This window comes from Salmo salar, unplaced genomic scaffold (genome assembly GCF_905237065.1).
Source record: "Salmo salar unplaced genomic scaffold, Ssal_v3.1, whole genome shotgun sequence".
Taxonomy (NCBI): Eukaryota; Metazoa; Chordata; class Actinopteri; order Salmoniformes; family Salmonidae; genus Salmo; species Salmo salar.
In genome coordinates this window covers 75001-95288 of record NW_025549381.1, presented here as the reverse complement: position 1 = coordinate 95288, position 20288 = coordinate 75001, and the positions used below count along the sequence as shown (strand labels likewise).

At 42.0% G+C, this 20288-nt stretch overlaps 31 non-coding genes and 14 pseudogenes across 31 annotated transcripts in view; all 45 read right to left on the bottom strand.

Annotated features, from left to right (window-relative positions):
• Positions 1-339: 339 nt before the first annotated feature.
• Positions 340-458, bottom strand: LOC123737047 (5S ribosomal RNA). The gene has a single exon (XR_006766589.1). It is a non-coding gene; the product is annotated as a 5S ribosomal RNA (ribosomal RNA).
• A 408-nt stretch (positions 459-866) lies between these two features.
• Positions 867-985, bottom strand: LOC123736865 (5S ribosomal RNA). Its single transcript, XR_006766454.1, has one exon. It is a non-coding gene; the product is annotated as a 5S ribosomal RNA (ribosomal RNA).
• Positions 986-1124: 139 nt separating this feature from the next.
• On the bottom strand, positions 1125-1242 carry LOC123736944 (5S ribosomal RNA). Its single transcript, XR_006766533.1, has one exon. It is a non-coding gene; the product is annotated as a 5S ribosomal RNA (ribosomal RNA).
• A 409-nt stretch (positions 1243-1651) lies between these two features.
• On the bottom strand, positions 1652-1769 carry LOC123736943 (5S ribosomal RNA). Its single transcript, XR_006766532.1, has one exon. It is a non-coding gene; the product is annotated as a 5S ribosomal RNA (ribosomal RNA).
• A 139-nt stretch (positions 1770-1908) lies between these two features.
• LOC123736942 (5S ribosomal RNA) lies at positions 1909-2026 on the bottom strand. The gene has a single exon (XR_006766531.1). It is a non-coding gene; the product is annotated as a 5S ribosomal RNA (ribosomal RNA).
• Positions 2027-2434: 408 nt separating this feature from the next.
• Positions 2435-2552, bottom strand: LOC123736941 (5S ribosomal RNA). Its single transcript, XR_006766530.1, has one exon. It is a non-coding gene; the product is annotated as a 5S ribosomal RNA (ribosomal RNA).
• Positions 2553-2691: 139 nt separating this feature from the next.
• LOC123736984 (uncharacterized) lies at positions 2692-2809 on the bottom strand (annotated as a pseudogene).
• A 408-nt stretch (positions 2810-3217) lies between these two features.
• On the bottom strand, positions 3218-3334 carry LOC123737018 (uncharacterized; annotated as a pseudogene).
• Positions 3335-3473: 139 nt separating this feature from the next.
• Positions 3474-3592, bottom strand: LOC123737046 (5S ribosomal RNA). The gene has a single exon (XR_006766588.1). It is a non-coding gene; the product is annotated as a 5S ribosomal RNA (ribosomal RNA).
• A 409-nt stretch (positions 3593-4001) lies between these two features.
• LOC123737045 (5S ribosomal RNA) lies at positions 4002-4120 on the bottom strand. Its single transcript, XR_006766587.1, has one exon. It is a non-coding gene; the product is annotated as a 5S ribosomal RNA (ribosomal RNA).
• A 139-nt stretch (positions 4121-4259) lies between these two features.
• Positions 4260-4377, bottom strand: LOC123736983 (uncharacterized; annotated as a pseudogene).
• A 408-nt stretch (positions 4378-4785) lies between these two features.
• Positions 4786-4903, bottom strand: LOC123736982 (uncharacterized; annotated as a pseudogene).
• A 139-nt stretch (positions 4904-5042) lies between these two features.
• Positions 5043-5160, bottom strand: LOC123736981 (uncharacterized; annotated as a pseudogene).
• Positions 5161-5568: 408 nt separating this feature from the next.
• On the bottom strand, positions 5569-5686 carry LOC123736980 (uncharacterized; annotated as a pseudogene).
• A 139-nt stretch (positions 5687-5825) lies between these two features.
• On the bottom strand, positions 5826-5944 carry LOC123736864 (5S ribosomal RNA). The gene has a single exon (XR_006766453.1). It is a non-coding gene; the product is annotated as a 5S ribosomal RNA (ribosomal RNA).
• Positions 5945-6353: 409 nt separating this feature from the next.
• On the bottom strand, positions 6354-6472 carry LOC123736863 (5S ribosomal RNA). Its single transcript, XR_006766452.1, has one exon. It is a non-coding gene; the product is annotated as a 5S ribosomal RNA (ribosomal RNA).
• A 408-nt stretch (positions 6473-6880) lies between these two features.
• Positions 6881-6998, bottom strand: LOC123736990 (uncharacterized; annotated as a pseudogene).
• Positions 6999-7136: 138 nt separating this feature from the next.
• LOC123736988 (uncharacterized) lies at positions 7137-7254 on the bottom strand (annotated as a pseudogene).
• A 409-nt stretch (positions 7255-7663) lies between these two features.
• LOC123736979 (uncharacterized) lies at positions 7664-7781 on the bottom strand (annotated as a pseudogene).
• A 408-nt stretch (positions 7782-8189) lies between these two features.
• Positions 8190-8308, bottom strand: LOC123737044 (5S ribosomal RNA). The gene has a single exon (XR_006766586.1). It is a non-coding gene; the product is annotated as a 5S ribosomal RNA (ribosomal RNA).
• A 139-nt stretch (positions 8309-8447) lies between these two features.
• LOC123737043 (5S ribosomal RNA) lies at positions 8448-8566 on the bottom strand. The gene has a single exon (XR_006766585.1). It is a non-coding gene; the product is annotated as a 5S ribosomal RNA (ribosomal RNA).
• Positions 8567-8974: 408 nt separating this feature from the next.
• On the bottom strand, positions 8975-9092 carry LOC123736977 (uncharacterized; annotated as a pseudogene).
• A 139-nt stretch (positions 9093-9231) lies between these two features.
• Positions 9232-9350, bottom strand: LOC123736862 (5S ribosomal RNA). The gene has a single exon (XR_006766451.1). It is a non-coding gene; the product is annotated as a 5S ribosomal RNA (ribosomal RNA).
• A 409-nt stretch (positions 9351-9759) lies between these two features.
• LOC123736976 (uncharacterized) lies at positions 9760-9877 on the bottom strand (annotated as a pseudogene).
• A 139-nt stretch (positions 9878-10016) lies between these two features.
• On the bottom strand, positions 10017-10135 carry LOC123737042 (5S ribosomal RNA). The gene has a single exon (XR_006766584.1). It is a non-coding gene; the product is annotated as a 5S ribosomal RNA (ribosomal RNA).
• Positions 10136-10544: 409 nt separating this feature from the next.
• On the bottom strand, positions 10545-10663 carry LOC123736861 (5S ribosomal RNA). The gene has a single exon (XR_006766450.1). It is a non-coding gene; the product is annotated as a 5S ribosomal RNA (ribosomal RNA).
• A 139-nt stretch (positions 10664-10802) lies between these two features.
• On the bottom strand, positions 10803-10921 carry LOC123737041 (5S ribosomal RNA). Its single transcript, XR_006766583.1, has one exon. It is a non-coding gene; the product is annotated as a 5S ribosomal RNA (ribosomal RNA).
• Positions 10922-11330: 409 nt separating this feature from the next.
• Positions 11331-11449, bottom strand: LOC123737040 (5S ribosomal RNA). Its single transcript, XR_006766582.1, has one exon. It is a non-coding gene; the product is annotated as a 5S ribosomal RNA (ribosomal RNA).
• A 139-nt stretch (positions 11450-11588) lies between these two features.
• LOC123736837 (5S ribosomal RNA) lies at positions 11589-11707 on the bottom strand. The gene has a single exon (XR_006766426.1). It is a non-coding gene; the product is annotated as a 5S ribosomal RNA (ribosomal RNA).
• A 409-nt stretch (positions 11708-12116) lies between these two features.
• LOC123736975 (uncharacterized) lies at positions 12117-12234 on the bottom strand (annotated as a pseudogene).
• A 409-nt stretch (positions 12235-12643) lies between these two features.
• On the bottom strand, positions 12644-12762 carry LOC123737039 (5S ribosomal RNA). The gene has a single exon (XR_006766581.1). It is a non-coding gene; the product is annotated as a 5S ribosomal RNA (ribosomal RNA).
• Positions 12763-13171: 409 nt separating this feature from the next.
• Positions 13172-13290, bottom strand: LOC123736860 (5S ribosomal RNA). Its single transcript, XR_006766449.1, has one exon. It is a non-coding gene; the product is annotated as a 5S ribosomal RNA (ribosomal RNA).
• A 409-nt stretch (positions 13291-13699) lies between these two features.
• Positions 13700-13817, bottom strand: LOC123736974 (uncharacterized; annotated as a pseudogene).
• Positions 13818-13941: 124 nt separating this feature from the next.
• LOC123737008 (uncharacterized) lies at positions 13942-14056 on the bottom strand (annotated as a pseudogene).
• A 409-nt stretch (positions 14057-14465) lies between these two features.
• On the bottom strand, positions 14466-14583 carry LOC123736940 (5S ribosomal RNA). Its single transcript, XR_006766529.1, has one exon. It is a non-coding gene; the product is annotated as a 5S ribosomal RNA (ribosomal RNA).
• Positions 14584-14722: 139 nt separating this feature from the next.
• LOC123737037 (5S ribosomal RNA) lies at positions 14723-14841 on the bottom strand. The gene has a single exon (XR_006766579.1). It is a non-coding gene; the product is annotated as a 5S ribosomal RNA (ribosomal RNA).
• A 409-nt stretch (positions 14842-15250) lies between these two features.
• Positions 15251-15369, bottom strand: LOC123737036 (5S ribosomal RNA). The gene has a single exon (XR_006766578.1). It is a non-coding gene; the product is annotated as a 5S ribosomal RNA (ribosomal RNA).
• Positions 15370-15778: 409 nt separating this feature from the next.
• Positions 15779-15897, bottom strand: LOC123737035 (5S ribosomal RNA). Its single transcript, XR_006766577.1, has one exon. It is a non-coding gene; the product is annotated as a 5S ribosomal RNA (ribosomal RNA).
• A 1066-nt stretch (positions 15898-16963) lies between these two features.
• On the bottom strand, positions 16964-17082 carry LOC123737034 (5S ribosomal RNA). Its single transcript, XR_006766576.1, has one exon. It is a non-coding gene; the product is annotated as a 5S ribosomal RNA (ribosomal RNA).
• A 139-nt stretch (positions 17083-17221) lies between these two features.
• On the bottom strand, positions 17222-17340 carry LOC123736856 (5S ribosomal RNA). The gene has a single exon (XR_006766445.1). It is a non-coding gene; the product is annotated as a 5S ribosomal RNA (ribosomal RNA).
• A 409-nt stretch (positions 17341-17749) lies between these two features.
• On the bottom strand, positions 17750-17868 carry LOC123737033 (5S ribosomal RNA). Its single transcript, XR_006766575.1, has one exon. It is a non-coding gene; the product is annotated as a 5S ribosomal RNA (ribosomal RNA).
• Positions 17869-18007: 139 nt separating this feature from the next.
• LOC123737032 (5S ribosomal RNA) lies at positions 18008-18126 on the bottom strand. Its single transcript, XR_006766574.1, has one exon. It is a non-coding gene; the product is annotated as a 5S ribosomal RNA (ribosomal RNA).
• A 409-nt stretch (positions 18127-18535) lies between these two features.
• LOC123736938 (5S ribosomal RNA) lies at positions 18536-18653 on the bottom strand. The gene has a single exon (XR_006766527.1). It is a non-coding gene; the product is annotated as a 5S ribosomal RNA (ribosomal RNA).
• A 407-nt stretch (positions 18654-19060) lies between these two features.
• Positions 19061-19179, bottom strand: LOC123736875 (5S ribosomal RNA). Its single transcript, XR_006766464.1, has one exon. It is a non-coding gene; the product is annotated as a 5S ribosomal RNA (ribosomal RNA).
• Positions 19180-20241: 1062 nt separating this feature from the next.
• LOC123737031 (5S ribosomal RNA) overlaps positions 20242-20288 on the bottom strand; it is a 119-nt gene continuing 72 nt past the window's right edge. Inside the window, exon 1 of the ribosomal RNA XR_006766573.1 lies at positions 20242-20288. This exon is cut by the window's right edge and continues 72 nt beyond it. This is a non-coding gene — a ribosomal RNA (5S ribosomal RNA).

Sequence of the window (20288 nt, the reverse complement as noted above, 5' to 3'; positions counted from 1 at the left end):
ATTAGATAAGCAGCTTGAACTTTGTGTCACTGAAAAAGTAGAAGAAATTACAAACACTGTTCCCATCACTTTTTAGCACAGGTAGTTGGATAAAATACAAACTTTATTTCCTTTCATCATTTGAACAGGGCAAAGGAGCACAAAGCACACACAAGCTGCATTCAGCAACAATATTCTTGTTTGTCTTATAAATACAAGGCAGATGCTAATTGAAAACACAAGGAAATTTGATCCTATTAAAAAGGCAGGAAGCTGCATTTAGTCAATTCATCATTAAATGCTTACTACAAGGCAGTGTTGCTGATGAAATAGTGCAGGGGCACACCCTCGTGGACAAAATGCTTACAGCACCTGGTATTCCCAGGCGGTCTCCCATCCAAGTACTAACCAGGCCCGACCCTGCTTAGCTTCCGAGATCAGACGAGATCGGGCGTACCCAGGCTGGTATGGCCGTAAGCGAGAAACAATCTCTTGCTACAACATATATAGTCAAAGTGAGTGTGATAAACAGACATTGCATTTTCACCAATTAGATAAGCAGCTTGAACTTTGTGTCACTGAAAAAGTAGAAGAAATTACAAACACTGTTCCCATCACTTTTTAGCACAGGTAGTTGGATAAAATACAAACTTTATTTCCTTTCATCATTTGAACAGGGCAAAGGAGCACAAAGCACACACAAGCTGCATTCAGCAACAATATTCTTGTTTGTCTTATAAATACAAGGCAGATGCTAATTGAAAACACAAGGAAATTTGATCCTATTAAAAGGCAGGAAGCTGCATTTAGTCAATTCATCATTAAATGCTTACTACAAGGCAGTGTTGCTGATGAAATAGTGCAGGGGCACACCCTCGTGGACAAAATGCTTACAGCACCTGGTATTCCCAGGCGGTCTCCCATCCAAGTACTAACCAGGCCCGACCCTGCTTAGCTTCCGAGATCAGACGAGATCGGGCGTACCCAGGCTGGTATGGCCGTGAGCGAGAAACAATCTCTTGCTACAACATATATAGTCAAAGTGAGTCTGATAAAACAGACATTTAGTCAATTCATCATTAAATGCTTAATACAAGGCAGTGTTGCTGATGAAATAGTGCAAGAGCACACCCTCGTGGACAAAATGCTTACAGCACCTGGTATTCCCAGGCGGTCTCCCATCCAAGTACTAACCAGGCCCGACCCTGCTTAGCTTCCGAGATCAGACGAGATCGGGCGTACCCAGGCTGGTATGGCCGTAGCGAGAAACAATCTCTTGCTACAACATATATAGTCAAAGTGAGTGTGATAAACAGACATTGCATTTTCACCAATTAGATAAGCAGCTTGAACTTTGTGTCACTGAAAAAGTAGAAGAAATTACAAACACTGTTCCCATCACTTTTTAGCACAGGTAGTTGGATAAAATACAAACTTTATTTCCTTTCATCATTTGAACAGGGCAAAGGAGCACAAAGCACACACAAGCTGCATTCAGCAACAATATTCTTGTTTGTCTTATAAATACAAGGCAGATGCTAATTGAAAACACAAGGAAATTTGATCCTATTAAAAAGGCAGGAAGCTGCATTTAGTCAATTCATCATTAAATGCTTACTACAAGGCAGTGTTGCTGATGAAATAGTGCAGGGGCACACCCTCGTGGACAAAATGCTTACAGCACCTGGTATTCCCAGGCGGTCTCCCATCCAAGTACTAACCAGGCCCGACCCTGCTTAGCTTCCGAGATCAGACGAGATCGGGCGTACCCAGGCTGGTATGGCCGTAGCGAGAAACAATCTCTTGCTACAACATATATAGTCAAAGTGAGTCTGATAAAACAGACATTTAGTCAATTCATCATTAAATGCTTAATACAAGGCAGTGTTGCTGATGAAATAGTGCAAGAGCACACCCTCGTGGACAAAATGCTTACAGCACCTGGTATTCCCAGGCGGTCTCCCATCCAAGTACTAACCAGGCCCGACCCTGCTTAGCTTCCGAGATCAGACGAGATCGGGCGTACCCAGGCTGGTATGGCCGTAGCGAGAAACAATCTCTTGCTACAACATATATAGTCAAAGTGAGTGTGATAAACAGACATTGCATTTTCACCAATTAGATAAGCAGCTTGAACTTTGTGTCACTGAAAAAGTAGAAGAAATTACAAACACTGTTCCCATCACTTTTTAGCACAGGTAGTTGGATAAAATACAAACTTTATTTCCTTTCATCATTTGAACAGGGCAAAGGAGCACAAAGCACACACAAGCTGCATTCAGCAACAATATTCTTGTTTGTCTTATAAATACAAGGCAGATGCTAATTGAAAACACAAGGAAATTTGATCCTATTAAAAGGCAGGAAGCTGCATTTAGTCAATTCATCATTAAATGCTTACTACAAGGCAGTGTTGCTGATGAAATAGTGCAGGGGCACACCCTCGTGGACAAAATGCTTACAGCACCTGGTATTCCCAGGCGGTCTCCCATCCAAGTACTAACCAGGCCCGACCCTGCTTAGCTTCCGAGATCAGACGAGATCGGGCGTACCCAGGCTGGTATGGCCGTAGCGAGAAACAATCTCTTGCTACAACATATATAGTCAAAGTGAGTCTGATAAAACAGACATTTAGTCAATTCATCATTAAATGCTTAATACAAGGCAGTGTTGCTGATGAAATAGTGCAAGAGCACACCCTCGTGGACAAAATGCTTACAGCACCTGGTATTCCCAGGCGGTCTCCCATCCAAGTACTAACCAGGCCCGACCCTGCTTAGCTTCCGAGATCAGACGAGATCGGGCGTACCCAGGCTGGTATGGCCGTGGCGAGAAACAATCTCTTGCTACAACATATATAGTCAAAGTGAGTGTGATAAACAGACATTGCATTTTCACCAATTAGATAAGCAGCTTGAACTTTGTGTCACTGAAAAAGTAGAAGAAATTACAAACACTGTTCCCATCACTTTTTAGCACAGGTAGTTGGATAAAATACAAACTTTATTTCCTTTCATCATTTGAACAGGGCAAAGGAGCACAAAGCACACACAAGCTGCATTCAGCAACAATATTCTTGTTTGTCTTATAAATACAAGGCAGATGCTAATTGAAAACACAAGGAAATTTGATCCTATTAAAAGGCAGGAAGCTGCATTTAGTCAATTCATCATTAAATGCTTACTACAAGGCAGTGTTGCTGATGAAATAGTGCAGGGGCACACCCTCGTGGACAAAATGCTTACAGCACCTGGTATTCCCAGGCGGTCTCCCATCCAAGTACTAACCAGGCCCGACCCTGCTTAGCTTCCGAGATCAGACGAGTCGGGCGTGCCCAGGCTGGTATGGCCGTGGCGAGAAACAATCTCTTGCTACAACATATATAGTCAAAGTGAGTCTGATAAAACAGACATTTAGTCAATTCATCATTAAATGCTTAATACAAGGCAGTGTTGCTGATGAAATAGTGCAAGAGCACACCCTCGTGGACAAAATGCTTACAGCACCTGGTATTCCCAGGCGGTCTCCCATCCAAGTACTAACCAGGCCCGACCCTGCTTAGCTTCCGAGATCAGACGAGATCGGGCGTACCCAGGCTGGTATGGCCGTAAGCGAGAAACAATCTCTTGCTACAACATATATAGTCAAAGTGAGTGTGATAAACAGACATTGCATTTTCACCAATTAGATAAGCAGCTTGAACTTTGTGTCACTGAAAAAGTAGAAGAAATTACAAACACTGTTCCCATCACTTTTTAGCACAGGTAGTTGGATAAAATACAAACTTTATTTCCTTTCATCATTTGAACAGGGCAAAGGAGCACAAAGCACACACAAGCTGCATTCAGCAACAATATTCTTGTTTGTCTTATAAATACAAGGCAGATGCTAATTGAAAACACAAGGAAATTTGATCCTATTAAAAAGGCAGGAAGCTGCATTTAGTCAATTCATCATTAAATGCTTACTACAAGGCAGTGTTGCTGATGAAATAGTGCAGGGGCACACCCTCGTGGACAAAATGCTTACAGCACCTGGTATTCCCAGGCGGTCTCCCATCCAAGTACTAACCAGGCCCGACCCTGCTTAGCTTCCGAGATCAGACGAGATCGGGCGTACCCAGGCTGGTATGGCCGTAAGCGAGAAACAATCTCTTGCTACAACATATATAGTCAAAGTGAGTCTGATAAAACAGACATTTAGTCAATTCATCATTAAATGCTTAATACAAGGCAGTGTTGCTGATGAAATAGTGCAAGAGCACACCCTCGTGGACAAAATGCTTACAGCACCTGGTATTCCCAGGCGGTCTCCCATCCAAGTACTAACCAGGCCCGACCCTGCTTAGCTTCCGAGATCAGACGAGATCGGGCGTACCCAGGCTGGTATGGCCGTGGCGAGAAACAATCTCTTGCTACAACATATATAGTCAAAGTGAGTGTGATAAACAGACATTGCATTTTCACCAATTAGATAAGCAGCTTGAACTTTGTGTCACTGAAAAAGTAGAAGAAATTACAAACACTGTTCCCATCACTTTTTAGCACAGGTAGTTGGATAAAATACAAACTTTATTTCCTTTCATCATTTGAACAGGGCAAAGGAGCACAAAGCACACACAAGCTGCATTCAGCAACAATATTCTTGTTTGTCTTATAAATACAAGGCAGATGCTAATTGAAAACACAAGGAAATTTGATCCTATTAAAAGGCAGGAAGCTGCATTTAGTCAATTCATCATTAAATGCTTACTACAAGGCAGTGTTGCTGATGAAATAGTGCAGGGGCACACCCTCGTGGACAAAATGCTTACAGCACCTGGTATTCCCAGGCGGTCTCCCATCCAAGTACTAACCAGGCCCGACCCTGCTTAGCTTCCGAGATCAGACGAGATCGGGCGTACCCAGGCTGGTATGGCCGTGGCGAGAAACAATCTCTTGCTACAACATATATAGTCAAAGTGAGTCTGATAAAACAGACATTTAGTCAATTCATCATTAAATGCTTAATACAAGGCAGTGTTGCTGATGAAATAGTGCAAGAGCACACCCTCGTGGACAAAATGCTTACAGCACCTGGTATTCCCAGGCGGTCTCCCATCCAAGTACTAACCAGGCCCGACCCTGCTTAGCTTCCGAGATCAGACGAGATCGGGCGTACCCAGGCTGGTATGGCCGTGGCGAGAAACAATCTCTTGCTACAACATATATAGTCAAAGTGAGTGTGATAAACAGACATTGCATTTTCACCAATTAGATAAGCAGCTTGAACTTTGTGTCACTGAAAAAGTAGAAGAAATTACAAACACTGTTCCCATCACTTTTTAGCACAGGTAGTTGGATAAAATACAAACTTTATTTCCTTTCATCATTTGAACAGGGCAAAGGAGCACAAAGCACACACAAGCTGCATTCAGCAACAATATTCTTGTTTGTCTTATAAATACAAGGCAGATGCTAATTGAAAACACAAGGAAATTTGATCCTATTAAAAGGCAGGAAGCTGCATTTAGTCAATTCATCATTAAATGCTTACTACAAGGCAGTGTTGCTGATGAAATAGTGCAGGGGCACACCCTCGTGGACAAAATGCTTACAGCACCTGGTATTCCCAGGCGGTCTCCCATCCAAGTACTAACCAGGCCCGACCCTGCTTAGCTTCCGAGATCAGACGAGATCGGGCGTACCCAGGCTGGTATGGCCGTGGCGAGAAACAATCTCTTGCTACAACATATATAGTCAAAGTGAGTCTGATAAAACAGACATTTAGTCAATTCATCATTAAATGCTTAATACAAGGCAGTGTTGCTGATGAAATAGTGCAAGAGCACACCCTCGTGGACAAAATGCTTACAGCACCTGGTATTCCCAGGCGGTCTCCCATCCAAGTACTAACCAGGCCCGACCCTGCTTAGCTTCCGAGATCAGACGAGATCGGGCGTACCCAGGCTGGTATGGCCGTGAGCGAGAAACAATCTCTTGCTACAACATATATAGTCAAAGTGAGTGTGATAAACAGACATTGCATTTTCACCAATTAGATAAGCAGCTTGAACTTTGTGTCACTGAAAAAGTAGAAGAAATTACAAACACTGTTCCCATCACTTTTTAGCACAGGTAGTTGGATAAAATACAAACTTTATTTCCTTTCATCATTTGAACAGGGCAAAGGAGCACAAAGCACACACAAGCTGCATTCAGCAACAATATTCTTGTTTGTCTTATAAATACAAGGCAGATGCTAATTGAAAACACAAGGAAATTTGATCCTATTAAAAAGGCAGGAAGCTGCATTTAGTCAATTCATCATTAAATGCTTACTACAAGGCAGTGTTGCTGATGAAATAGTGCAGGGGCACACCCTCGTGGACAAAATGCTTACAGCACCTGGTATTCCCAGGCGGTCTCCCATCCAAGTACTAACCAGGCCCGACCCTGCTTAGCTTCCGAGATCAGACGAGATCGGGCGTACCCAGGCTGGTATGGCCGTGAGCGAGAAACAATCTCTTGCTACAACATATATAGTCAAAGTGAGTGTGATAAACAGACATTGCATTTTCACCAATTAGATAAGCAGCTTGAACTTTGTGTCACTGAAAAAGTAGAAGAAATTACAAACACTGTTCCCATCACTTTTTAGCACAGGTAGTTGGATAAAATACAAACTTTATTTCCTTTCATCATTTGAACAGGGCAAAGGAGCACAAAGCACACACAAGCTGCATTCAGCAACAATATTCTTGTTTGTCTTATAAATACAAGGCAGATGCTAATTGAAAACACAAGGAAATTTGATCCTATTAAAAGGCAGGAAGCTGCATTTAGTCAATTCATCATTAAATGCTTACTACAAGGCAGTGTTGCTGATGAAATAGTGCAGGGGCACACCCTCGTGGACAAAATGCTTACAGCACCTGGTATTCCCAGGCGGTCTCCCATCCAAGTACTAACCAGGCCCGACCCTGCTTAGCTTCCGAGATCAGACGAGATCGGGCGTGCCCAGGCTGGTATGGCCGTGGCGAGAAACAATCTCTTGCTACAACATATATGTCAAAGTGAGTCTGATAAAACAGACATTTAGTCAATTCATCATTAAATGCTTAATACAAGGCAGTGTTGCTGATGAAATAGTGCAAGAGCACACCCTCGTGGACAAAATGCTTACAGCACCTGGTATTCCCAGGCGGTCTCCCATCCAAGTACTAACCAGGCCCGACCCTGCTTAGCTTCCGAGATCAGACGAGATCGGGCGTGCCCAGGCTGGTATGGCCGTGGCGAGAAACAATCTCTTGCTACAACATATATAGTCAAAGTGAGTGTGATAAACAGACATTGCATTTTCACCAATTAGATAAGCAGCTTGAACTTTGTGTCACTGAAAAAGTAGAAGAAATTACAAACACTGTTCCCATCACTTTTTAGCACAGGTAGTTGGATAAAATACAAACTTTATTTCCTTTCATCATTTGAACAGGGCAAAGGAGCACAAAGCACACACAAGCTGCATTCAGCAACAATATTCTTGTTTGTCTTATAAATACAAGGCAGATGCTAATTGAAAACACAAGGAAATTTGATCCTATTAAAAAGGCAGGAAGCTGCATTTAGTCAATTCATCATTAAATGCTTACTACAAGGCAGTGTTGCTGATGAAATAGTGCAGGGGCACACCCTCGTGGACAAAATGCTTACAGCACCTGGTATTCCCAGGCGGTCTCCCATCCAAGTACTAACCAGGCCCGACCCTGCTTAGCTTCCGAGATCAGACGAGATCGGGCGTACCCAGGCTGGTATGGCCGTGGCGAGAAACAATCTCTTGCTACAACATATATAGTCAAAGTGAGTGTGATAAACAGACATTGCATTTTCACCAATTAGATAAGCAGCTTGAACTTTGTGTCACTGAAAAAGTAGAAGAAATTACAAACACTGTTCCCATCACTTTTTAGCACAGGTAGTTGGATAAAATACAAACTTTATTTCCTTTCATCATTTGAACAGGGCAAAGGAGCACAAAGCACACACAAGCTGCATTCAGCAACAATATTCTTGTTTGTCTTATAAATACAAGGCAGATGCTAATTGAAAACACAAGGAAATTTGATCCTATTAAAAGGCAGGAAGCTGCATTTAGTCAATTCATCATTAAATGCTTACTACAAGGCAGTGTTGCTGATGAAATAGTGCAGGGGCACACCCTCGTGGACAAAATGCTTACAGCACCTGGTATTCCCAGGCGGTCTCCCATCCAAGTACTAACCAGGCCCGACCCTGCTTAGCTTCCGAGATCAGACGAGATCGGGCGTACCCAGGCTGGTATGGCCGTAAGCGAGAAACAATCTCTTGCTACAACATATATAGTCAAAGTGAGTCTGATAAAACAGACATTTAGTCAATTCATCATTAAATGCTTAATACAAGGCAGTGTTGCTGATGAAATAGTGCAAGAGCACACCCTCGTGGACAAAATGCTTACAGCACCTGGTATTCCCAGGCGGTCTCCCATCCAAGTACTAACCAGGCCCGACCCTGCTTAGCTTCCGAGATCAGACGAGATCGGGCGTACCCAGGCTGGTATGGCCGTAAGCGAGAAACAATCTCTTGCTACAACATATATAGTCAAAGTGAGTGTGATAAACAGACATTGCATTTTCACCAATTAGATAAGCAGCTTGAACTTTGTGTCACTGAAAAAGTAGAAGAAATTACAAACACTGTTCCCATCACTTTTTAGCACAGGTAGTTGGATAAAATACAAACTTTATTTCCTTTCATCATTTGAACAGGGCAAAGGAGCACAAAGCACACACAAGCTGCATTCAGCAACAATATTCTTGTTTGTCTTATAAATACAAGGCAGATGCTAATTGAAAACACAAGGAAATTTGATCCTATTAAAAGGCAGGAAGCTGCATTTAGTCAATTCATCATTAAATGCTTACTACAAGGCAGTGTTGCTGATGAAATAGTGCAGGGGCACACCCTCGTGGACAAAATGCTTACAGCACCTGGTATTCCCAGGCGGTCTCCCATCCAAGTACTAACCAGGCCCGACCCTGCTTAGCTTCCGAGATCAGACGAGATCGGGCGTACCCAGGCTGGTATGGCCGTGGCGAGAAACAATCTCTTGCTACAACATATATAGTCAAAGTGAGTCTGATAAAACAGACATTTAGTCAATTCATCATTAAATGCTTAATACAAGGCAGTGTTGCTGATGAAATAGTGCAAGAGCACACCCTCGTGGACAAAATGCTTACAGCACCTGGTATTCCCAGGCGGTCTCCCATCCAAGTACTAACCAGGCCCGACCCTGCTTAGCTTCCGAGATCAGACGAGATCGGGCGTACCCAGGCTGGTATGGCCGTGAGCGAGAAACAATCTCTTGCTACAACATATATAGTCAAAGTGAGTGTGATAAACAGACATTGCATTTTCACCAATTAGATAAGCAGCTTGAACTTTGTGTCACTGAAAAAGTAGAAGAAATTACAAACACTGTTCCCATCACTTTTTAGCACAGGTAGTTGGATAAAATACAAACTTTATTTCCTTTCATCATTTGAACAGGGCAAAGGAGCACAAAGCACACACAAGCTGCATTCAGCAACAATATTCTTGTTTGTCTTATAAATACAAGGCAGATGCTAATTGAAAACACAAGGAAATTTGATCCTATTAAAAAGGCAGGAAGCTGCATTTAGTCAATTCATCATTAAATGCTTACTACAAGGCAGTGTTGCTGATGAAATAGTGCAGGGGCACACCCTCGTGGACAAAATGCTTACAGCACCTGGTATTCCCAGGCGGTCTCCCATCCAAGTACTAACCAGGCCCGACCCTGCTTAGCTTCCGAGATCAGACGAGATCGGGCGTACCCAGGCTGGTATGGCCGTGGCGAGAAACAATCTCTTGCTACAACATATATAGTCAAAGTGAGTCTGATAAAACAGACATTTAGTCAATTCATCATTAAATGCTTAATACAAGGCAGTGTTGCTGATGAAATAGTGCAAGAGCACACCCTCGTGGACAAAATGCTTACAGCACCTGGTATTCCCAGGCGGTCTCCCATCCAAGTACTAACCAGGCCCGACCCTGCTTAGCTTCCGAGATCAGACGAGATCGGGCGTACCCAGGCTGGTATGGCCGTAAGCGAGAAACAATCTCTTGCTACAACATATATAGTCAAAGTGAGTGTGATAAACAGACATTGCATTTTCACCAATTAGATAAGCAGCTTGAACTTTGTGTCACTGAAAAAGTAGAAGAAATTACAAACACTGTTCCCATCACTTTTTAGCACAGGTAGTTGGATAAAATACAAACTTTATTTCCTTTCATCATTTGAACAGGGCAAAGGAGCACAAAGCACACACAAGCTGCATTCAGCAACAATATTCTTGTTTGTCTTATAAATACAAGGCAGATGCTAATTGAAAACACAAGGAAATTTGATCCTATTAAAAAGGCAGGAAGCTGCATTTAGTCAATTCATCATTAAATGCTTACTACAAGGCAGTGTTGCTGATGAAATAGTGCAGGGGCACACCCTCGTGGACAAAATGCTTACAGCACCTGGTATTCCCAGGCGGTCTCCCATCCAAGTACTAACCAGGCCCGACCCTGCTTAGCTTCCGAGATCAGACGAGATCGGGCGTACCCAGGCTGGTATGGCCGTGAGCGAGAAACAATCTCTTGCTACAACATATATAGTCAAAGTGAGTCTGATAAAACAGACATTTAGTCAATTCATCATTAAATGCTTAATACAAGGCAGTGTTGCTGATGAAATAGTGCAAGAGCACACCCTCGTGGACAAAATGCTTACAGCACCTGGTATTCCCAGGCGGTCTCCCATCCAAGTACTAACCAGGCCCGACCCTGCTTAGCTTCCGAGATCAGACGAGATCGGGCGTACCCAGGCTGGTATGGCCGTAAGCGAGAAACAATCTCTTGCTACAACATATATAGTCAAAGTGAGTGTGATAAACAGACATTGCATTTTCACCAATTAGATAAGCAGCTTGAACTTTGTGTCACTGAAAAAGTAGAAGAAATTACAAACACTGTTCCCATCACTTTTTAGCACAGGTAGTTGGATAAAATACAAACTTTATTTCCTTTCATCATTTGAACAGGGCAAAGGAGCACAAAGCACACACAAGCTGCATTCAGCAACAATATTCTTGTTTGTCTTATAAATACAAGGCAGATGCTAATTGAAAACACAAGGAAATTTGATCCTATTAAAAAGGCAGGAAGCTGCATTTAGTCAATTCATCATTAAATGCTTACTACAAGGCAGTGTTGCTGATGAAATAGTGCAGGGGCACACCCTCGTGGACAAAATGCTTACAGCACCTGGTATTCCCAGGCGGTCTCCCATCCAAGTACTAACCAGGCCCGACCCTGCTTAGCTTCCGAGATCAGACGAGATCGGGCGTACCCAGGCTGGTATGGCCGTAAGCGAGAAACAATCTCTTGCTACAACATATATAGTCAAAGTGAGTCTGATAAAACAGACATTTAGTCAATTCATCATTAAATGCTTAATACAAGGCAGTGTTGCTGATGAAATAGTGCAAGAGCACACCCTCGTGGACAAAATGCTTACAGCACCTGGTATTCCCAGTCGGTCTCCCATCCAAGTACTAACCAGGCCCGACCCTGCTTAGCTTCCGAGATCAGACGAGATCGGGCGTACCCAGGCTGGTATGGCCGTAAGCGAGAAACAATCTCTTGCTACAACATATATAGTCAAAGTGAGTGTGATAAACAGACATTGCATTTTCACCAATTAGATAAGCAGCTTGAACTTTGTGTCACTGAAAAAGTAGAAGAAATTACAAACACTGTTCCCATCACTTTTTAGCACAGGTAGTTGGATAAAATACAAACTTTATTTCCTTTCATCATTTGAACAGGGCAAAGGAGCACAAAGCACACACAAGCTGCATTCAGCAACAATATTCTTGTTTGTCTTATAAATACAAGGCAGATGCTAATTGAAAACACAAGGAAATTTGATCCTATTAAAAAGGCAGGAAGCTGCATTTAGTCAATTCATCATTAAATGCTTACTACAAGGCAGTGTTGCTGATGAAATAGTGCAGGGGCACACCCTCGTGGACAAAATGCTTACAGCACCTGGTATTCCCAGGCGGTCTCCCATCCAAGTACTAACCAGGCCCGACCCTGCTTAGCTTCCGAGATCAGACGAGATCGGGCGTACCCAGGCTGGTATGGCCGTGGCGAGAAACAATCTCTTGCTACAACATATATAGTCAAAGTGAGTGTGATAAACAGACATTGCATTTTCACCAATTAGATAAGCAGCTTGAACTTTGTGTCACTGAAAAAGTAGAAGAAATTACAAACACTGTTCCCATCACTTTTTAGCACAGGTAGTTGGATAAAATACAAACTTTATTTCCTTTCATCATTTGAACAGGGCAAAGGAGCACAAAGCACACACAAGCTGCATTCAGCAACAATATTCTTGTTTGTCTTATAAATACAAGGCAGATGCTAATTGAAAACACAAGGAAATTTGATCCTATTAAAAAGGCAGGAAGCTGCATTTAGTCAATTCATCATTAAATGCTTACTACAAGGCAGTGTTGCTGATGAAATAGTGCAGGGGCACACCCTCGTGGACAAAATGCTTACAGCACCTGGTATTCCCAGGCGGTCTCCCATCCAAGTACTAACCAGGCCCGACCCTGCTTAGCTTCCGAGATCAGACGAGATCGGGCGTACCCAGGCTGGTATGGCCGTAAGCGAGAAACAATCTCTTGCTACAACATATATAGTCAAAGTGAGTGTGATAAACAGACATTGCATTTTCACCAATTAGATAAGCAGCTTGAACTTTGTGTCACTGAAAAAGTAGAAGAAATTACAAACACTGTTCCCATCACTTTTTAGCACAGGTAGTTGGATAAAATACAAACTTTATTTCCTTTCATCATTTGAACAGGGCAAAGGAGCACAAAGCACACACAAGCTGCATTCAGCAACAATATTCTTGTTTGTCTTATAAATACAAGGCAGATGCTAATTGAAAACACAAGGAAATTTGATCCTATTAAAAAGGCAGGAAGCTGCATTTAGTCAATTCATCATTAAATGCTTACTACAAGGCAGTGTTGCTGATGAAATAGTGCAGGGGCACACCCTCGTGGACAAAATGCTTACAGCACCTGGTATTCCCAGGCGGTCTCCCATCCAAGTACTAACCAGGCCCGACCCTGCTTAGCTTCCGAGATCAGACGAGATCGGGCGTACCCAGGCTGGTATGGCCGTGAGCGAGAAACAATCTCTTGCTACAACATATATAGTCAAAGTGAGTGTGATAAACAGACATTGCATTTTCACCAATTAGATAAGCAGCTTGAACTTTGTGTCACTGAAAAAGTAGAAGAAATTACAAACACTGTTCCCATCACTTTTTAGCACAGGTAGTTGGATAAAATACAAACTTTATTTCCTTTCATCATTTGAACAGGGCAAAGGAGCACAAAGCACACACAAGCTGCATTCAGCAACAATATTCTTGTTTGTCTTATAAATACAAGGCAGATGCTAATTGAAAACACAAGGAAATTTGATCCTATTAAAAAGGCAGGAAGCTGCATTTAGTCAATTCATCATTAAATGCTTACTACAAGGCAGTGTTGCTGATGAAATAGTGCAGGGGCACACCCTCGTGGACAAAATGCTTACAGCACCTGGTATTCCCAGGCGGTCTCCCATCCAAGTACTAACCAGGCCCGACCCTGCTTAGCTTCCGAGATCAGACGAGATCGGGCGTACCCAGGCTGGTATGGCCGTGGCGAACAATCTTTGCTCAACATATTGTCAAGTGATCTGATACAGACATTTAGTCAATTCTCTTAAATGCTTAATACAAGGCAGTGTTGCTGATGAAATAGTGCAAGAGCACACCTCGTGGACAAAATGCTTACAGCACCTGGTTTCCCAGCGTCTCCCATCAAGTACTAACCAGGCCCGACCCTGCTTAGCTTCCGAGATCAGACGAGATCGGGCGTACCCAGGCTGGTATGGCCGTAAGCGAGAAACAATCTCTTGCTACAACATATATAGTCAAAGTGAGTGTGATAAACAGACATTGCATTTTCACCAATTAGATAAGCAGCTTGAACTTTGTGTCACTGAAAAAGTAGAAGAAATTACAAACACTGTTCCCATCACTTTTTAGCACAGGTAGTTGGATAAAATACAAACTTTATTTCCTTTCATCATTTGAACAGGGCAAAGGAGCACAAAGCACACACAAGCTGCATTCAGCAACAATATTCTTGTTTGTCTTATAAATACAAGGCAGATGCTAATTGAAAACACAAGGAAATTTGATCCTATTAAAAAGGCAGGAAGCTGCATTTAGTCAATTCATCATTAAATGCTTACTACAAGGCAGTGTTGCTGATGAAATAGTGCAGGGGCACACCCTCGTGGACAAAATGCTTACAGCACCTGGTATTCCCAGGCGGTCTCCCATCCAAGTACTAACCAGGCCCGACCCTGCTTAGCTTCCGAGATCAGACGAGATCGGGCGTACCCAGGCTGGTATGGCCGTAGCGAGAAACAATCTCTTGCTACAACATATATAGTCAAAGTGAGTCTGATAAAACAGACATTTAGTCAATTCATCATTAAATGCTTAATACAAGGCAGTGTTGCTGATGAAATAGTGCAAGAGCACACCCTCGTGGACAAAATGCTTACAGCACCTGGTATTCCCAGGCGGTCTCCCATCCAAGTACTAACCAGGCCCGACCCTGCTTAGCTTCCGAGATCAGACGAGATCGGGCGTACCCAGGCTGGTATGGCCGTAAGCGAGAAACAATCTCTTGCTACAACATATATAGTCAAAGTGAGTGTGATAAACAGACATTGCATTTTCACCAATTAGATAAGCAGCTTGAACTTTGTGTCACTGAAAAAGTAGAAGAAATTACAAACACTGTTCCCATCACTTTTTAGCACAGGTAGTTGGATAAAATACAAACTTTATTTCCTTTCATCATTTGAACAGGGCAAAGGAGCACAAAGCACACACAAGCTGCATTCAGCAACAATATTCTTGTTTGTCTTATAAATACAAGGCAGATGCTAATTGAAAACACAAGGAAATTTGATCCTATTAAAAAGGCAGGAAGCTGCATTTAGTCAATTCATCATTAAATGCTTACTACAAGGCAGTGTTGCTGATGAAATAGTGCAGGGGCACACCCTCGTGGACAAAATGCTTACAGCACCTGGTATTCCCAGGCGGTCTCCCATCCAAGTACTAACCAGGCCCGACCCTGCTTAGCTTCCGAGATCAGACGAGATCGGGCGTACCCAGGCTGGTATGGCCGTAAGCGAGAAACAATCTCTTGCTACAACATATATAGTCAAAGTGAGTGTGATAAACAGACATTGCATTTTCACCAATTAGATAAGCAGCTTGAACTTTGTGTCACTGAAAAAGTAGAAGAAATTACAAACACTGTTCCCATCACTTTTTAGCACAGGTAGTTGGATAAAATACAAACTTTATTTCCTTTCATCATTTGAACAGGGCAAAGGAGCACAAAGCACACACAAGCTGCATTCAGCAACAATATTCTTGTTTGTCTTATAAATACAAGGCAGATGCTAATTGAAAACACAAGGAAATTTGATCCTATTAAAAAGGCAGGAAGCTGCATTTAGTCAATTCATCATTAAATGCTTACTACAAGGCAGTGTTGCTGATGAAATAGTGCAAGAGCACACCCTCGTGGACAAAATGCTTACAGCACCTGGTATTCCCAGGCGGTCTCCCATCCAAGTACTAACCAGGCCCGACCCTGCTTAGCTTCCGAGATCAGACGAGATCGGGCGTACCCAGGCTGGTATGGCCGTAAGCTAGAAACAATCTCTTGCTACAACATATATAGTCAAAGTGAGTGTGATAAACAGACATTGCATTTTCACCAATTAGATAAGCAGCTTGAACTTTGTGTCACTGAAAAAGTAGAAGAAATTACAAACACTGTTCCCATCACTTTTTAGCACAGGTAGTTGGATAAAATACAAACTTTATTTCCTTTCATCATTTGAACAGGGCAAAGGAGCACAAAGCACACACAAGCTGCATTCAGCAACAATATTCTTGTTTGTCTTATAAATACAAGGCAGATGCTAATTGAAAACACAAGGAAATTTGATCCTATTAAAAAGGCAGGAAGCTGCATTTAGTCAATTCATCATTAAATGCTTACTACAAGGCAGTGTTTTTTTTTTTTTTTTTTTTTTTATTATTTTTTTAAACCTTTATTTAACCAGGAAAGGCTCATTGAGATTTAAAATCTCTTTTTCAAGAGCGTCCTGGCCAAGATAGGCAGCGCCAAGTCATTACAAAAATTAGACAAACAACATGAAAAACTACAAGTAATCTAGTAAAAACCATAAAATTAACAAAGAATATAACAAAATCAAAAACAGCAAATTAAAAACATTGACAGGTCAGGGAATCAGTCTCAAGATCATTCATCAGTGATTTAAAAATACCAATCGGGACAAGTTCTTCCAGTTTAAAAGTATTTTGTAAGGCATTCCAAGACGATGGCGCAGAGTACATAAAAGCCCTTTTACCAAATTCAGTTCGGACATTTGGAACAGTTAGCAAGATAAAGTCCCTCGAACGAAGAGAGTACCCACCACATTTCTGAACAATAAAAATGCCCAAATAAAAAGGTAGTAAACCCAAAATGGCTTTGTAAATAAAAAGTATACCAGTGACTGAGCCTACGAGTGACTAGAGAAGGCCAGCCAACCCTGGTATACAAAGTGCAGTGGTGCGTAAGGGTTTTGCAATTTAAAATAAATCTCAAAGTGCCATGGTAAAGGGTGTCAATTGATCTCAAACACTGAGCGGAAGCATTTATATATAAAATAAAATATTGCTGATGAAATAGTGCAGGGGCACTATATGCTTACAGCACCTGGTATTCCCAGGCGGTCTCCCATCCAAGTACTAACCAGGCCCGACCCTGCTTAGCTTCCGAGATCAGACGAGATCGGGCGTACCCAGGCTGGTATGGCCGTAAGCGAGAAACAATCTCTTGCTACAACATATATAGTCAAAGTGAGTCTGATAAAACAGACATTTAGTCAATTCATCATTAAATGCTTAATACAAGGCAGTGTTGCTGATGAAATAGTGCAAGAGCACACCCTCGTGGACAAAATGCTTACAGCACCTGGTATTCCCAGGAGGTCTCCCATCCAAGTACTAACCAGGCCCGACCCTGCTTAGCTTCCGAGATCAGACGAGATCGGGCGTACCCAGGCTGGTATGGCCGTAAGCGAGAAACAATCTCTTGCTACAACATATATAGTCAAAGTGAGTGTGATAAACAGACATTGCATTTTCACCAATTAGATAAGCAGCTTGAACTTTGTGTCACTGAAAAAGTAGAAGAAATTACAAACACTGTTCCCATCACTTTTTAGCACAGGTAGTTGGATAAAATACAAACTTTATTTCCTTTCATCATTTGAACAGGGCAAAGGAGCACAAAGCACACACAAGCTGCATTCAGCAACAATATTCTTGTTTGTCTTATAAATACAAGGCAGATGCTAATTGAAAACACAAGGAAATTTGATCCTATTAAAAAGGCAGGAAGCTGCATTTAGTCAATTCATCATTAAATGCTTACTACAAGGCAGTGTTGCTGATGAAATAGTGCAGGGGCACACCCTCGTGGACAAAATGCTTACAGCACCTGGTATTCCCAGGCGGTCTCCCATCCAAGTACTAACCAGGCCCGACCCTGCTTAGCTTCCGAGATCAGACGAGATCGGGCGTACCCAGGCTGGTATGGCCGTAAGCGAGAAACAATCTCTTGCTACAACATATATAGTCAAAGTGAGTCTGATAAAACAGACATTTAGTCAATTCATCATTAAATGCTTAATACAAGGCAGTGTTGCTGATGAAATAGTGCAAGAGCACACCCTCGTGGACAAAATGCTTACAGCACCTGGTATTCCCAGGCGGTCTCCCATCCAAGTACTAACCAGGCCCGACCCTGCTTAGCTTCCGAGATCAGACGAGATCGGGCGTACCCAGGCTGGTATGGCCGTAAGCGAGAAACAATCTCTTGCTACAACATATATAGTCAAAGTGAGTGTGATAAACAGACATTGCATTTTCACCAATTAGATAAGCAGCTTGAACTTTGTGTCACTGAAAAAGTAGAAGAAATTACAAACACTGTTCCCATCACTTTTTAGCACAGGTAGTTGGATAAAATACAAACTTTATTTCCTTTCATCATTTGAACAGGGCAAAGGAGCACAAAGCACACACAAGCTGCATTCAGCAACAATATTCTTGTTTGTCTTATAAATACAAGGCAGATGCTAATTGAAAACACAAGGAAATTTGATCCTATTAAAAAGGCAGGAAGCTGCATTTAGTCAATTCATCATTAAATGCTTACTACAAGGCAGTGTTGCTGATGAAATAGTGCAGGGGCACACCCTCGTGGACAAAATGCTTACAGCACCTGGTATTCCCAGGCGGTCTCCCATCCAAGTACTAACCAGGCCCGACCCTGCTTAGCTTCCGAGATCAGACGAGATCGGGCGTACCCAGGCTGGTATGGCCGTAGCGAGAAACAATCTCTTGCTACAACATATATAGTCAAAGTGAGTGTGATAAACAGACATTGCATTTTCACCAATTAGATAAGCAGCTTGAACTTTGTGTCACTGAAAAGTAGAAGAAATTACAAACACTGTTCCCATCACTTTTTAGCACGGTAGTTGGATAAAATACAAACTTTATTTCCTTTCATCATTTGAACAGGGCAAAGGAGCACAAAGCACACACAAGCTGCATTCAGCAACAATATTCTTGTTTGTCTTATAAATACAAGGCAGATGCTAATTGAAAACACAAGGAAATTTGATCCTATTAAAAAGGCAGGAAGCTGCATTTAGTCAATTCATCATTAAATGCTTACTACAAGGCAGTGTTGCTGATGAAATAGTGCAAGAGCACACCCTCGTGGACAAAATGCTTACAGCACCTGGTATTCCCAGGCGGTCTCCCATCCAAGTACTAACCAGGCCCGACCCTTCTTAGCTTCCGAGATCAGACGAGATCGGGCGTACCCAGGCTGGTATGGCCGTAAGCGAGAAACAATCTCTTGCTACAACATATATAGTCAAAGTGAGTGTGATAAACAGACATTGCATTTTCACCAATTAGATAAGCAGCTTGAACTTTGTGTCACTGAAAAAGTAGAAGAAATTACAAACACTGTTCCCATCACTTTTTAGCACAGGTAGTTGGATAAAATACAAACTTTATTTCCTTTCATCATTTGAACAGGGCAAAGGAGCACAAAGCACACACAAGCTGCATTCAGCAACAATATTCTTGTTTGTCTTATAAATACAAGGCAGATGCTAATTGAAAACACAAGGAAATTTGATCCTATTAAAAAGGCAGGAAGCTGCATTTAGTCAATTCATCATTAAATGCTTACTACAAGGCAGTGTTTTTTTTTTTTTTTTTTTTTATTTTTTTTTAAACCTTTATTTAACCAGGAAAGGCTCATTGAGATTTAAAATCTCTTTTTCAAGAGCGTCCTGGCCAAGATAGGCAGCGCCAAGTCATTACAAAAATTAGACAAACAACATGAAAAACTACAAGTAATCTAGTAAAAACCATAAAATTAACAAAGAATATAACAAAATCAAAAACAGCAAATTAAAAACATTGACAGGTCAGGGAATCAGTCTCAAGATCATTCATCAGTGATTTAAAAATACCAATCGGGACAAGTTCTTCCAGTTTAAAAGTATTTTGTAAGGCATTCCAAGACGATGGCGCAGAGTACATAAAAGCCCTTTTACCAAATTCAGTTCGGACATTTGGAACAGTTAGCAAGATAAAGTCCCTCGAACGAAGAGAGTACCCACCACATTTCTGAACAATAAAAATGCCCAAATAAAAAGGTAGTAAACCCAAAATGGCTTTGTAAATAAAAGTATACCAGTGACTGAGCCTACGAGTGACTAGAGAAGGCCAGCCAACCCTGGTATACAAAGTGCAGTGGTGCGTAAGGGTTTTGCAATTTAAAATAAATCTCAAAGTGCCATGGTAAAGGGTGTCAATTGATCTCAAACACTGAGCGGAAGCATTTATATATAAAATAAAATATTGCTGATGAAATAGTGCAGGGGCACTATATGCTTACAGCACCTGGTATTCCCAGGCGGTCTCCCATCCAAGTACTA